We start from the raw sequence: 13,971 nt of genomic DNA, 5'->3' as shown, positions 1-13,971 counted from the left end.
ACGACTTCCTAAAACAAGATGGAAATCAACTGCTACTACAACTTGACAGTGCCGTAAACAATACATCGGATCTGGTGGTCATTAGTGTTTGGAATAATAGTACATTTTAACAGTTTTTCTTTTACTGCTTTTGCTCCAAAGGAAAAAGATAGCAAATCAAAAAGTACCGTAACATGAATCATTGCTTGGCCTCAATTCAATTAGACAGAGATAAAAATTGCAGTAGGCAGCAGTATCTCCGTATGGCATGACTGACCTGAAGGTGCAGTAAAATGGAGCCAATTTTCTCTTCCATTATTTTGCAACTTCATGAAGATATCTTTTCTAGTATGGCAGGCATCCCAAGGCTGTTTTACAAGGTCAACAGTCACAAAACAGAAATAGTCTCATAGATGCAACAACAACAAAAGGTTTGGGTATCCCTGTTTTTTCTTAGCGAATTGACATCACTGTTCCTTATATAACATTTATCAGTATTGTACTGTATATTCTTCCATGGTTCAAGGCAGCAGAGAATCATGTTGCTTTTTTATAGATATATAAAATGTACCATTCAGATTGCAGGTATTACATGCTTGAATATGATGATACAATATGATACAATACAATACAGTATAATATGAAGTATCAAAAACTAGGGTTTTTTTATCCCATCCCATAAAATATGAACTGATTATATATTCTGTCAGTAAAAGAGGCTATATTTATGCAATCCGAATTTCCTCAAAAATGAGGATTGTTTCTAGAACTCAAGACAGAATATGCAAGCAGAAACAAATATTTCACTTATATAACAATTTAAAAACACATCTTAATCCAGTGTAGAAGTTGCCTGTTTTGTTAATAGCTTCTTGAGATTTCCCCTCCAGGTTCTTATAAAGTGGGAAAAGGCACAGTATGAACAAGTCTAAAATGGTTTTACAGTAGGAATACAAGAAAGGAAAGGATAATGTAATATTGAGTGCAACGGAATATAACTTTGCATACTATAGTGTCTAAAATTAGAAGGCATACAATTAAACCCTGGTTTAAGGAGATTTCTCCTCACCAAGATTCCCTACAAATTACTTTTATAAAAAGCATGGAACTTTCAATAGCTGATTCCTACAAAAGAGAGGCAAAACTCAGTCAATTGTTCTAGAGTGAGAACCTCTATTTTCTACATCAGTGTTTCCCAACTGGGGGACATACCCTCCCCCCCCGAATATTCTAAGATGGCCACAGGTGATACAGAACAGAGATACAGAATAGTGTTTCCAACCTTTTCCCAACTGTAGTCCCCTTTTGACCTTGTTTCCTTCCTATGCCCCCCATTATGTGTATTTAACACATAATAAAGTTCTGAACATAAGTAAAACTCAGTAGCTCTAGGGAGACATAACAGGCCAAAAGAGATACACGCAGACATGAAGGAAGCATGCAGATTTAAAATATAAACAGAAGAATCTTGATGTGTTGTTTCAAATAGGATTCAAATGAAGATGCTATGTAATAGCTGTAGATTGCAACTCCACTTTTGCAAATGTCCATACTTTGCATGCAAGTGATTATCACAGTTCAATGCCAAACAATATTATTTTAAAAATTCTTCCTCTACTCTGCATGCGCTGCAGCAGAACACCCTATCCTCATAGTTCACAATGACAGCCAGCAGATAGGTCCTTCGAAAACTCATGGCAAGAAACCTGAGTGCCACCCTAAAATTAAAATGTGGTGAAAAGCAACATTCGACAGGACAAATAACTGCATCGCAAGCCGGACAAGCATGTCTAATTTTGGCAGCATTACTCAACAAGAAACTGAGATATAAACAGCCAAAAGCTGGCCATTTGGAACAGTCCTCCTTCACAGCGTGCAACTGGTTGTCAAGACAACAGGATCCTCTTCCTTGCAAAAAAACCTTCAAGAAGTCCAATGATGGTTCGAAAAAGGAAAAAAAAAATCTAGTTCCAACAGTTAGAGCCAGCTCAATGAAACCTGCAGAAGTTTAGTCATCAAACTGAACTGAAGACACCTTAATTAACTTTTTCCACTTTGTAGAACTCACAGTTGTCTTTCTTTGCTGTAGTAGCATTTAAAACTATAGCAATATTTGTTTTTTCAACTATACTTGATAGAGATTAATTATTGTGTGATTTTTGCTGTGTCTTGACTTGAGTTTTATTAATGTCCTGAACTTTATTATGTGTTAAATTCTATACTTTGTATGTTTCTATGGATTACATTAATAAAAAAGGGGGAAATCAGAAATGACTTCACAGATGATTCAGGAACCTGCAACATGAGCATTTCCTTTATCCGACAATTATTTTCAAACTTGTATTTTGTATGCTGTCCACCAGGTGGCATCGAGCGCTACACTTTTTTAAAAGGGTACTGCGGTTCATGTCAAACTCTTTCAAAAACCTTCCTTTGCATCTGCAACAAGTTTTGCTCCACAAATAACACTACAGTGGTACCTCTGGTTACATACTTAATTCGTTCTGGAGGTCCGTTCTTAACCTGAAACTGTTCTTAACCTGAAGCACCTCTTTAGCTAATGGGAACTCCCGCTGCGCCGCCAGAGCACGATTTCTGTTCTTATCCTGAAGCAAAGTTCTTAACCTGAAGCATTATTTCTGGGTTAGCAGAGTATGTAACCTAAAGCGTATGTAACCTGAACCATATGTAACCCGAGGTACCACTGTATTTATATACAGCTGTACCTTGGAAGTCAAACAGAATCCGTTCCGGAAGTCCGTTCGACTTCCTAAACGTTCGAAAACCAACGTTTGACTTCCTAAATGTTCGAAAACCAAAGCGCAGCTTCTGATTGGCTGCAGGAAGGTCCTGCAGCCAATTGGAAGCCGCAGAAGCCTCATTGGACGTTTGGCTTCCAAAAGTAGTTCACAAACCAAAACAGTCACTTCCAGGTTTGCAGCGTTCGGGAGCCAAAACGTTTGTGAACTAAGCTGTTCCAAACCAGATCTCAAAGTAGCTGTCTTAATACAAAGGAATTTCAGAAACAGACTGGAAAGAGAAGTTGCTGAATTGCAACTCATTACCAAACTTACAACCATGGAGAGACCTGGTCTGAACAAAGACATTGGTTTCTTATCTCATTATACAGGACAAAGCTATCTTTAGCCATCTCACCCCTTGCGTTTTCCTTTAAGACTAATTGCAGTTGTTAACAGTCGTCAACAGGTTTTCCACACCCATCAGCCAATCACCCTTTCCCTCCACCCTTCTGAGTAATACCCCTCCTCACTCTCTCACTATATATAAGGGTCTGGTGACTTCTGTTTCAATGTATCTGAAGAAGTGTGCATGCACATGAAAGCTCACACCAAGAACAAACTTAGTTGGTCTCTAAGGTGCTACTGAAAGGATTCTTTTATTTTTTATTTTGCAAGGTACTAATGTACAGGGAAAGTGACTTCTAGAATGATCAATGATTCATCAACAGTGCTCCTTCGTTGGACAATATTGTATTTATGTGCTCAAAAAGTCTTACTATTTTACACATAGAAATGTATTAGTCAAGCCTGTATGACTCTGAGTCAGTATAGATCAGGGGAAGGGAACCTCTTCCAGTCTGAGGGCCACATGAAAGTGATGGACAGGGCCACCCACACACCCACACCCCTCTAACCCAGGCATGCAACAGACATTTTCACAGTTCAAGGACACATTCAGAAGCAAAAGTACTTGAAGTTGCGTTGAGCAGGGGAGGTCAGGGGTGTCCTGGGGTAAGTCCCAAATGCCAGATAGAGAGGTTCCCCTGGTATAAGAAATACTGGACTGCAGCTGTGACAACCTCCTGTGTTCCTACAAGTGATGAATACTGGTTGGATCAAACCTACGTTTTCTTTACAAAAATAAAGAGTGTTAGGAACTCGTTTGCGAGAGTGATTCTGACCACTCTTTTGCACAGGGCTCCGCAAGCTCAGACTAAAATCTCTGGGATTTATCAGAGGAAAAAGCATACTACTGTTTACTACTCAGAGGTAGGAAGGAATTGGCCTTGGGAAGAGAGAGTGTACAAAAGGCTCTGCTTTAGAGTTTGGGTGTATCTCCCCCGGCTGCCTTGCTAGGTGAATGGTCATCCCAACACAGGTAGGTAAAGGTAAAGGACCTCTGGAAGGTTTAAGTCCAGTCAAAGGCGACTATGGGGTTGCGGCGCTCATCTCCGCTTTCAGGCATTTCTGGGACATGTGGCCAGCATGGCTAAACCACTTCTGGCGCACAGAACACTGTGGTGAGGGCTAGAGGGCACAGAAATGCTGTTTACCTTCCCGCCGCTGCGGTACCTACTTATCTACTGTGCTCGAGCTGGTATGCTTTCAAACTGCTAGGCTGGCACAGAATGTCCACACAGCGATATTTGAGCATCTGGCCATGTGGGGTTTTTATCATGCTTGCACAAAAACAGGACTTTAAAGTATTTAAACTAAAAGGGTAGCTTTATTAGTAAATATCAAGAAATAAAAGCTTTGATGCAACTGATAAATGAATCCACAAAATTAATTGTAGGTGGTATTCAACTAAGTTTTACTCAGAGTAGATCCAATGAAATTAAAGAGCACGACTAACTTAGGTTCATTACTTTCAAGAGGTTAAGCTTTGTTGAATACCACCCATTGTGGTATTTAGACCAAACTCTTCAGTCTGGCTTTCCCATTTGTGGAAGTTTTAATCAGCTGCACTTATGATTTTAGAAAATTACTAGGCTAAAAAGAGAAGACTCCCTGGAAAAGACCCTGATATTGGGAAAGATGGAGGGCACAAGGAGAAGGGGACAACAGAGGATGAGATGGTTGGACAGTGTTCTTAAGCGACTGGCATGAGTTTGGCCAAACTGCGGGAGGCAGTGGAGGATGGGGTGCCTGGCGTGCTCTGGTCCATGGGGTCACGAAGAGTCGGACACGACTGAACAACAACAAGGCTAAAAATCAGCATCCACATACTGTATTAACATCTGGATCAGAACCTTAATGGGAAGCAATTCCCTAGGCTGCATTAATTATGACCCACACCTTAATGGGGAAAAGCCCCTCTTTTCCAAAATGATGGTCCCATACATAGGCTTTTTCTTTGGAACCCCTAGGCTGCAATCCTAACCCCACTTACTTGGGAGTATGTTCCACTGGATTCAACCAGACTTCATTTGGAGTAGACATGGTTAGGCTTGTGCCATTAGTCAATCAAGCCTAGAGCTTGTAGCTTGTTGTCCCTTGCAGATTTGGGATCAGCCAGTTGGGGAAACTGGTCTTGAAGCATGTCTTTATAGGTGTTGGATTCATTAATCCATGTCTTTATAGGTGTTGGATTCATTAATAAAAGGCAAATTGGGGAGGAAAGGAATAACTACTTACTAAGACAAGTTGTTTCTTACAACTACCACTTAACTGGGCACTGTGCTGGATGACGGAGCCCTGTGGCAGTTCACTTGCTTTTTCCTGGAAGCTAACTAATTCAGCATGCTATCAAAGCATTTTTGAGGCTAGTTTTAATTTATAGAAACAAACGCATCAAAATTTAATCTAAAAGGGAGGCTCTGAATTTGCTGTTCAAGGTAGGATGCAATAAATTATTTGAAAACTGTTCTAAAAAACAACTTTAGCCACCATGGTGCTTGCAGGCTAGATATCTACCACGCACTCTAACCTAGGTATGCGCTTCAGGAAATAGTAGGGATCATCAGCTCACAGCCAGCCAAGCAAATATTATGCAGCCATCAAATGGCAATTCCCCATGCTCCAAATGAAGCCTGGCTTTGTAACCAAATAAGTAATAGGGAAGGAAGGAAAGGTAATGGGGAAACAGTATATCATCATAAAACCAAATATGAAGAAGCAACAGTTTTATAAAGTGAAAGTGCGCAACAGAGCAATTGCTGCATTGTTGACAAACCCCTAGATTTTTGCAAACAGGTTTTTTTTTTTAATTAACCGATCCATTCCGCTAATTAAAGCCTGCTGTTGCTGGGCAAACAAAAGTGGTGCCAAGATGTAATCTGGCTGATGGATGAAAAATAAAACCGGACTGCTTGGACAGTCCATTTACAGTAATGTGCAGAGACATTAGAAAAGTCGCCCTCCTGTCGCTTCTATCCTATGATTCACTCAAATTTCAACATCAAGTTTAGTTACCACTAATAAAGCATTTGAATATTCCCATTTTAAAAAGAATTTATTATTTTTGGTTGGTGTTTTGCTGCCTCGGCAGTGTCTGCTCTACATTACAAAGTGCTGACAAACTGAAGATTTAGAAATTCCAAACCTGCACTCCCTACGTCTTAGTGACAAAACCGCCTGTTCTGAACCACTGAATATCCAAGTGCTTTATTAACTAACATGCATGCATAATCAGCCAACCCATTTGCCAAAACTGCAGGTCCTGATCCAATAATGCCTCTCTGTCCCATCTTGCCATAAACAAGGTACAATATTAAGATAAGTAAGCCTGCCACTATATATCACAATTTCACAACAAATATTGTATTCAGAGAACAAGCAGTAGAGTGCCTCTGTGATACTTTCATTTCAGTACTTTATAATGTCATCAGTGGTGTGCAATACTTACAAAATTATCTACTCAATGTAAAATTGTCACAGTTACACATTGATCAAATGAACCCATTCGGTCCATGATCCGCATGTTGACATTCCTGCATTTTAGGGGGCAGGACTAGATGACCCTCGTGGTCCCTTCCAACTCTACAATTCTATTATTCTAACCAATAATTCCATCATCTCAGATTGGGGCTTAATTGGGATTGTGAGCCCTCTTTATGCACAAAAGGGAAGGGAATCTAACCGTTAGATCACTCTCTTCCAACTTGGTTCCCTCCTAAATGTTTCCATTGTGCCTGACCATTGGCCAGGCTGGGGCTAAAGATAGTTGCAATCCAAAACATCTGTAAGGTACCAGGTTTGGGAAAGCTGCAGTAGTAGATGATTATCCGTTCCTATTCATTGGCTGGCTGTATAAACCTTAAAACTACTGAGGCTAATATTGTAATGTAAAAACATATTTGGCTATTGTCATTAAAAATCTATGTATTCTAGCAGCAAAATTTTGGTTCTTTTAAAAAAGAAGCCTCCCATTTCTCTCCACCACCCCCACAAAAAAAGTTGATTGCTTTGGAATTTAATTAAGCAAGACAATGCTCTTCATCAATTGTCTGTGGAATGACAATACATGAGACAGCCTGAAGCTTTAAGTTGCAGGCACCAGATTTCTATGCTAATGCACTATGAATGCAATTATACCTACTGGTCAACCCTGAATAAGAGATATTCTCAAATTGATAGTAAATAATGTTGTATTGCACCTTCCACATTTTAACAGTATATTGTTGACTTTTTTCTGAATATCACACAACCATGTGAGCCAAGTGAAGTCACTAAGCTTTGCAAAATATCTTTTAAAAAATATTTATATTCTAGCTGAATAAAAATATGTAACTGATTTATAAATCAGTTTCTGTTCACTGAATTAACAATGACTTCTAACTTTGATTTATTTAACTGTCCTGGTGATTAACCCACAGTGTGAAACAATAGTGACCCCTCTAAAAATAAGCTGAAAATGATCCCCCGTTAACTGCCAAATTTATCTGCCAGAAACCAATCAGACACTGCCAAACAAATGAGTATTAGTTCAAAACCAACCTTCCATTATAGAAAAAAAGTTGCTTTACCCTCAAGTTGAAGAACATGATTAGAGAAGACCAAGACTGTGTTTCAAGAGAAGTAGATACAGGGAAGAGATTAGGAGCATGTAAAGGAAAACTAGGGCAACGAGGAGTCCAAGGGAATCTGGAATCCAGAACCAGTGTGAAAATGTTCAGGCTCGGCAGATCACAGCTTTCAAACTTAATCACTGGATTCGCCAGAGCTAACACAGAGGTGCTAACAGCAGAACACAAAGTTCATACTGTGATGATTACTCCAGCCCTGGTGGATAAGCTCTCTCTGCAATTGGTACAGGCAACATGCAAACAGGACTTAAAAAGTACCCCCACGTTCCCCAATGACAACAGCTGCTAAACATCTATATACAGAAATAGGCAGCTTGCATAGACAAGCTGGAAAAAAGTAACATATATGATATCTCGCTACTCACATTTGCTCGCTCCTCCTCCTCCTCTGCAGTTCAGCCTTAGCTGATCTGCCACCAGCATCCTTTAAGTTTGTTCTGCACATGTTCTAACAGCTTCATGTTCGCTCGTGCTCGCCCTATTTGCAAAGCCTCCAGATCTGTCTGCCAGCTGAATGGGGCTCGGCTGGGGGACCTACCACTACGTAGGCGACATTTATTTAATTAGTCTAACAAGGAATGAAGTTTGGGGTGGGTGAAAGGAAGGCCACCTGACAGCCTGTAGATTTCAGAGTGGAAATGCCACATGTTGCCCATATAAATGACTACCTTCCCCAAGACGGCAGAAAAACCAAGACAGCTGTAAAGGAATTATAGCGGTGGGTGCATACAATGCATTTGCTACTGAACTGATTCCAGATTGCCAGACGCTCAAGTATTTCTTGACTGATTTTGTTCAAAGTGACAAGCTTTCGAGACCCCACAGCCTACAGGCATCAATCACATCGCGATTTAATCAGCTCATCTGCGCACAGATGCCAGAACCCTCCTTCCACCTCCAAAAATTCATTAAAATGTCTTGTTCCTGGCTGCTTTTACAAACATGAAAGCCACAAAAAAGGGAAGAGTTCAGTAAAATTTATTGCAAAGATCCACTCCTTGAAGGCAAAAAAGAAATTCTTGTTGAAGCTCCTAACCTTCAACTCCCCAAAGGTGCATTGCAGCAATGGTAGAAATTGATTTAGTGAGAGGCTTCTATTAGGGAGAGTGCTGCTCTCATCAGGAAGTCCCTCCCCCCTGCTGTAATCAATAATTTAAGCAAAGCCAAGAATCATGTCAGCCAAAATGACCAGGGAAATGGCTTTAAAAAAAAAAAAGATATCCCTGTGGAATAGTAGTAAAATCCAATTAAAAACTGAATGGGAAATTTCTTTTTTTAAAAATAACTCTGGGTATCTTTGCTTGCATACTGAAATGAGGCATCTTTTTTCTGTTCCCCCCAATTAATGGAATGATAAAAATGTTGTTACACAGAATATCTTAAATCTATAGGCTGAGCATTTTGCCCACTATTCCCATCGCTGCCCCAATTTTTCTCAAAACAACACTACATTTCAAGGCTGCAATCCTGTTAAAGGTTTCAGAAAAGTCAGTCTCGCTGAAGTCACTGAAATACATATGTTCAGTAACACTGATTGACGCTCTAGTCTATACTGCCTCCAGGACGTTCATGTCCAACTGATTTTAGTACAGAATTCTAAGCCTTTTAAAACTTCTTAGATGGAGTCATGGGATGGATTCCATAACGTGGAAGCTTTTACAAGGCTTCAAAAGCCCTGACCCAGCCCATATCACTGTCTTTTAATACTCAGGCCCCCTTGCTATGGGCTGACACCCCTCTGACACATCAACCTCTCTATGATATTAAAACAGCTAAGACAACGGCTGCAAGAGGGGCATTACACTCCTGACTGTAAAGTCCTAAGACTTTACCCTGGCCTTTGACACTTAAGATGCATGTATTTAGGGAGCCACCTTATTCCTGTGATTGTAATTTTGGATTTTAATCAAAACAAAATAGAGAATTCTTTTCAGTAGCACCTTAGAGACCAATGCACACGAAAGCTCATACCAAGAACAAACACAGTTGGTCTCCAAGGTGCTACTGAAAATAATTTTCTATTTTGTTTCGACTATGGCAGACCAACACGGCTACCCACCTGTAACTGGATTTTAATGTTCTGTTTTGAAAGGTTGTTCACCTTGGGGTGAGCAGTTAATAATAAAGTGATTTATTAATATTAATATTATTAATAATAATCCATCAGACTAAATTAGCCAATAGCTTCAAGCAAGACAAAACTTTAGGATAACCAGTCTCAAATAACCAAAATGCTTAAGTCTAATTAACACATGAAGGAGTTAATACCATAGAGTAAACTGTCCTGCCAGGCTTAGGTAAGTCTACTTCCCCTCACAGACATGGGTGGCGCTGTGGTCTAAACCACTGCACCTCTTGGGCTTGCTGATCGGAAGGTCAGCGGTTTTAATCTTCATGACAAGGTGAGCTTCCGTTGCGCTCTCCCAGCTTCAAAAGCACACCAGGGTCATTCCATATCAAGTCATCCAACTTTTTTACCTCATGTCATCCAATTTTCTTAATATTTTGTACACTTGCTGAATGATCAAAACTAAGTTATTTTTTTAATTATTTACGGTATCTCATTCCGTTTATGAGTTATGAGGGTTTGAATATATTTTTTAATGACAATTTTAGCTGTGCCGTACTACACAAAGACCTTAATAGCTCAGGCCAGAACTGAGATACGTCAAAACTAAAAACACCAATCTCTTCAGAACTTCAAGGGCTTTAATATGATATGTCACATGATGGACTTACTTTAACATTTAAGTTACTAAATTGAAAAAAAATTAAGTGATAAAAATTAATATGATAAAAAGTTTTCAAAAATGTATTGATTATTTAATATTTTATAAGAGCTACCTGCTAAATTTCATATTGGGATCTCAATGGGATCACATTAAAAAAATATAGTTTGTACATACATGTCTGCCTTACTGGGTTCTATTTAGGATAAATGGGTTTTCTTGGAGTAAAATGTAACGGAATTAAAAAGACTTAACTATAATATCAGTTACTTCAGACTTTTCTTTAGAAAGTTATTCAATTAAAAGATTTCTGAAAAGCTAGTCAGCTAGTTGCTCCAGCTCAAACCGCATGGCTCCCACCAGTCGCTCGAGTTCCTATACCAATCATTTAGGAACTTTCACCACTAAGCTCAGTTCTACTGCCTGTGAAACCTTTTCTGAAGCATATGAATCTGGCCTTTGAACAGTTTGTAAGTAAGCCATTTTTAACTTACCAAAGGTGTGGTCTTCTCCTATGATGGGGAAGAGGGAAATTTTGGAAAGCAACATTCTAAGGGGACATTTTTGGAACTCACTTAGAAGGACCTATTTTAAAGGTCAAACACAGGGGTCAGCAAACTTTTTCAGCAGGGGGCCGGTCCACTGTCCCTCAGACCTTGTGGTGGGCCAGACTATATTTTGAAGAAAATAATAATAATGAACGAATTCCTATGCCCCACAAATAACTCAGAGATGCATTTTAAATAAAAGGACACATTCTACTCATGTAAAAACATGCTGATTCCCGGAGTGTCCGCAGGCTGGATTTAGAAGACGATTGGGACGGATCCAGCCCCTGGGCCTTAATTTGCCTACCCATGGTCTAACAGCTTATATTTCCATGCTTTACTTTGCTGCATATTTTGTGACTTTAAATCTCTGCTGGGATTCTCTCACCAAAGAGTACTTGTCCCCAGTTTGGATTTTGGCATCCAGGAATTCTCCTTTAAATATATATTGCACCGACAAAAACAAGCAGGTCAAGGAAGAGACTAGTAAAATGAAAAGGGTGAGGAAGGGAGCTCAGGATATTCTAGGGAACATTAAAAGGTACTCAGGTAATGCTTTGACATATGCCACCTCATATAAACTATTCTGCAGTGTCACCTGACTTTTAAGATGTGACAGTTGCATCATTTCTTTGTTCTCTTTCCTTTGCTTTGTACCTCCCACCTGGGGCCTTTTAATCTATTGACCTCATATTTATTAGTTATACTAAAGCTTGGGGCCAACTCCTGTTTATGACCACATTTGCCATTATTTGTTTTTTGCTGTTCATTAATCTTTTCGCCCAGGCTTTTGGCGGCCGGGGGGGGGGTGAGTAAATTATCTACTGGCTACTGCTGAAGAGCTGCTGTAATCTTATCCGCACAATACATTTAAACCACTCTTGTACCACTCTAACTGTCATGCAGAATCCTGGGAACTGTAGCTTGTTAAGGATGCTCAGCTAACATTCCCAGCCCCCTTAACAAACTACAGTTCCTAGAAACCTCTGAGATTGTCGAAGTGGCATAATAGTGCTTTATAAACATACGGTGTGTGCATGTGACCATTCTATTGGTATTTGCTGTATGCTAGGGGATAGCAGTTATTTACATTTTATTGTATAAAATGTGTGCTAAGATGTAACCAGTTCTGCAATCAAAGGAACAACTAAATTAAACAAATAAACACAATAAACACAACCACTAGACAATATAGATGTCTGCATCACAGCACTTGTTCCAAGGATGCTTTGTTCTAGGGGCAAACTTGTCAAGCGATCAATTTATCATCTGATAATGACTCTGTCAACAGTTTAGTTTCCTACAATGCCTTCTGCAAGGACACAGGTGCAAGGAGAACAGAACACACAGGTGCCTCATGCTTCTTGTCCCCACATTTCATTATTTCATCTGAACTATATATTTTGTGATATATTTCAGTTGGAGTTCATGGGGGGTGGGGTGGAAATCTATTTGGGATAAGGCAGAGGCTTGCAAAAACAAGGCAATCGCAATCAGAGCTCTATCTCACTAGGAATGACACTTGTAATTCCAGTTTCCCTCACATGTGCGTCGATTTTGAGGCTACTTACCTGATGGACTGTCATAGCTTTATCCTTTATGTGCCTAACACTGCTATTCAGGAAAGGAAATAAGGCTATGGGTTTGCCCCAGCATCGGGCATCCTCTTTGCATACAGTCATTGGAATTAGATCACTTGTGCATTAATGCAACATTATGCAGAAGCACAGTTTTAAACACACTGAAGCACTCTAAATTTGCTAGATAGTCTAGCAGCTGCTGGATTCCATTCCACTGGGAGGAATGGCAGCCCCTTCCCTTCTTTTTACAGATTTAAGTATCCACTTAGGAGCATATATCAAGTAGACAATTTTGGCAGGAATTCTATGCTGCTTTAAAAAAAATGCTGAAGCATAGATTTATCAGGCCAAATTCACTCATATTTCAATGTCTTGTTTCATAGCTTTGGGGAAACCTGAAAACCATGTTTTTAAAAGTGTGGTCTGAATTATGATTGCCTTTTCTTTCTTCTCTTTTTCCTTAGCAACAGATACTTGGGCTGGGGCAAGAGCCCAGCACCTCTGGGACATACCGGTAGAGGCGCAGCAGAGGATTTAAGAGAAGGGATGCAAAAGATTTGGAAGAGTGAGTGGAGAGGGAAGAAAGGGAGAAGCAGGGCATGAGTAGCAACAGTGGGTGATTTGGGCAAGACCTGATAAATAACCGGGTTAATAGCAGGCAGCAACACTAAGATATGGGGGTATGGAGAGGAGACAAAAAGGTGGAATAAGGAGAAAACAGCCCAAGAAGGGAAGGCTTTCGCTGGATCGCCCTCTGGGCTTGGAGTCAATCCTGCAGCTGCTTATACTTCACCTAAGCAGAACAAACGCCAAGGGCCGAATCAATGAGATGGGCATCGTTTGATACATAACTATGCAGGAGCATTATCATACACCAAGCTGTTGAGACCCTGTTCCCCCAAATGCAGCTGTTGTCATTTGAATCACACCAACATAACTCAATTGGGGGAAATGGGAGCATGTTGGCATACCCAAAATTGCCACCATCATGTTGGGAAGGCTTTTCAGCCAATAGCTTGCTGTGTGGACGTGCCATCACATGGGTTACAAACAAACCATAAAACTGAAAGTATCACTTGTCCCTGCGATACCTATTTGTGTGGTTCCATCACTACAAAAACATTCACGAGTTTGACAAGCTTGGGGAGGGGGAACTGGGCCGTTTTCTATTGTCTATAATTCACTATCTGCACATGTTATAGACAGGAAAGCTAACAGCGTAACTTTAAAATGTATAAATAGACTAGCAGATTCTAAACAACCCCCACACCCCGATCAACTGCAGAAGCCCTTTATGCCATATCCCAGGCACATCCAACAGGTAGATCGTGATCTACTGGTACATTACTAGACATCTGTGGTAGATC

The 13,971-nt window shown here is 40.1% G+C and overlaps 1 protein-coding gene across 11 annotated transcripts in view; it reads right to left on the bottom strand.

Annotated features, from left to right (window-relative positions):
* The window catches only part of APBB2 (amyloid beta precursor protein binding family B member 2), a 101,534-nt gene that overhangs the window by 74,712 nt on the left and 12,851 nt on the right, over window positions 1-13,971 (bottom strand). The gene's annotated exons all lie outside the window — the stretch shown is intronic.

The sequence above is a fragment of the Lacerta agilis genome, chromosome 9, assembly GCF_009819535.1.
Source record: "Lacerta agilis isolate rLacAgi1 chromosome 9, rLacAgi1.pri, whole genome shotgun sequence".
Classification (NCBI taxonomy): Eukaryota; Metazoa; Chordata; class Lepidosauria; order Squamata; family Lacertidae; genus Lacerta; species Lacerta agilis.
This window is presented reverse-complemented; position numbering and strand designations above follow the sequence as displayed.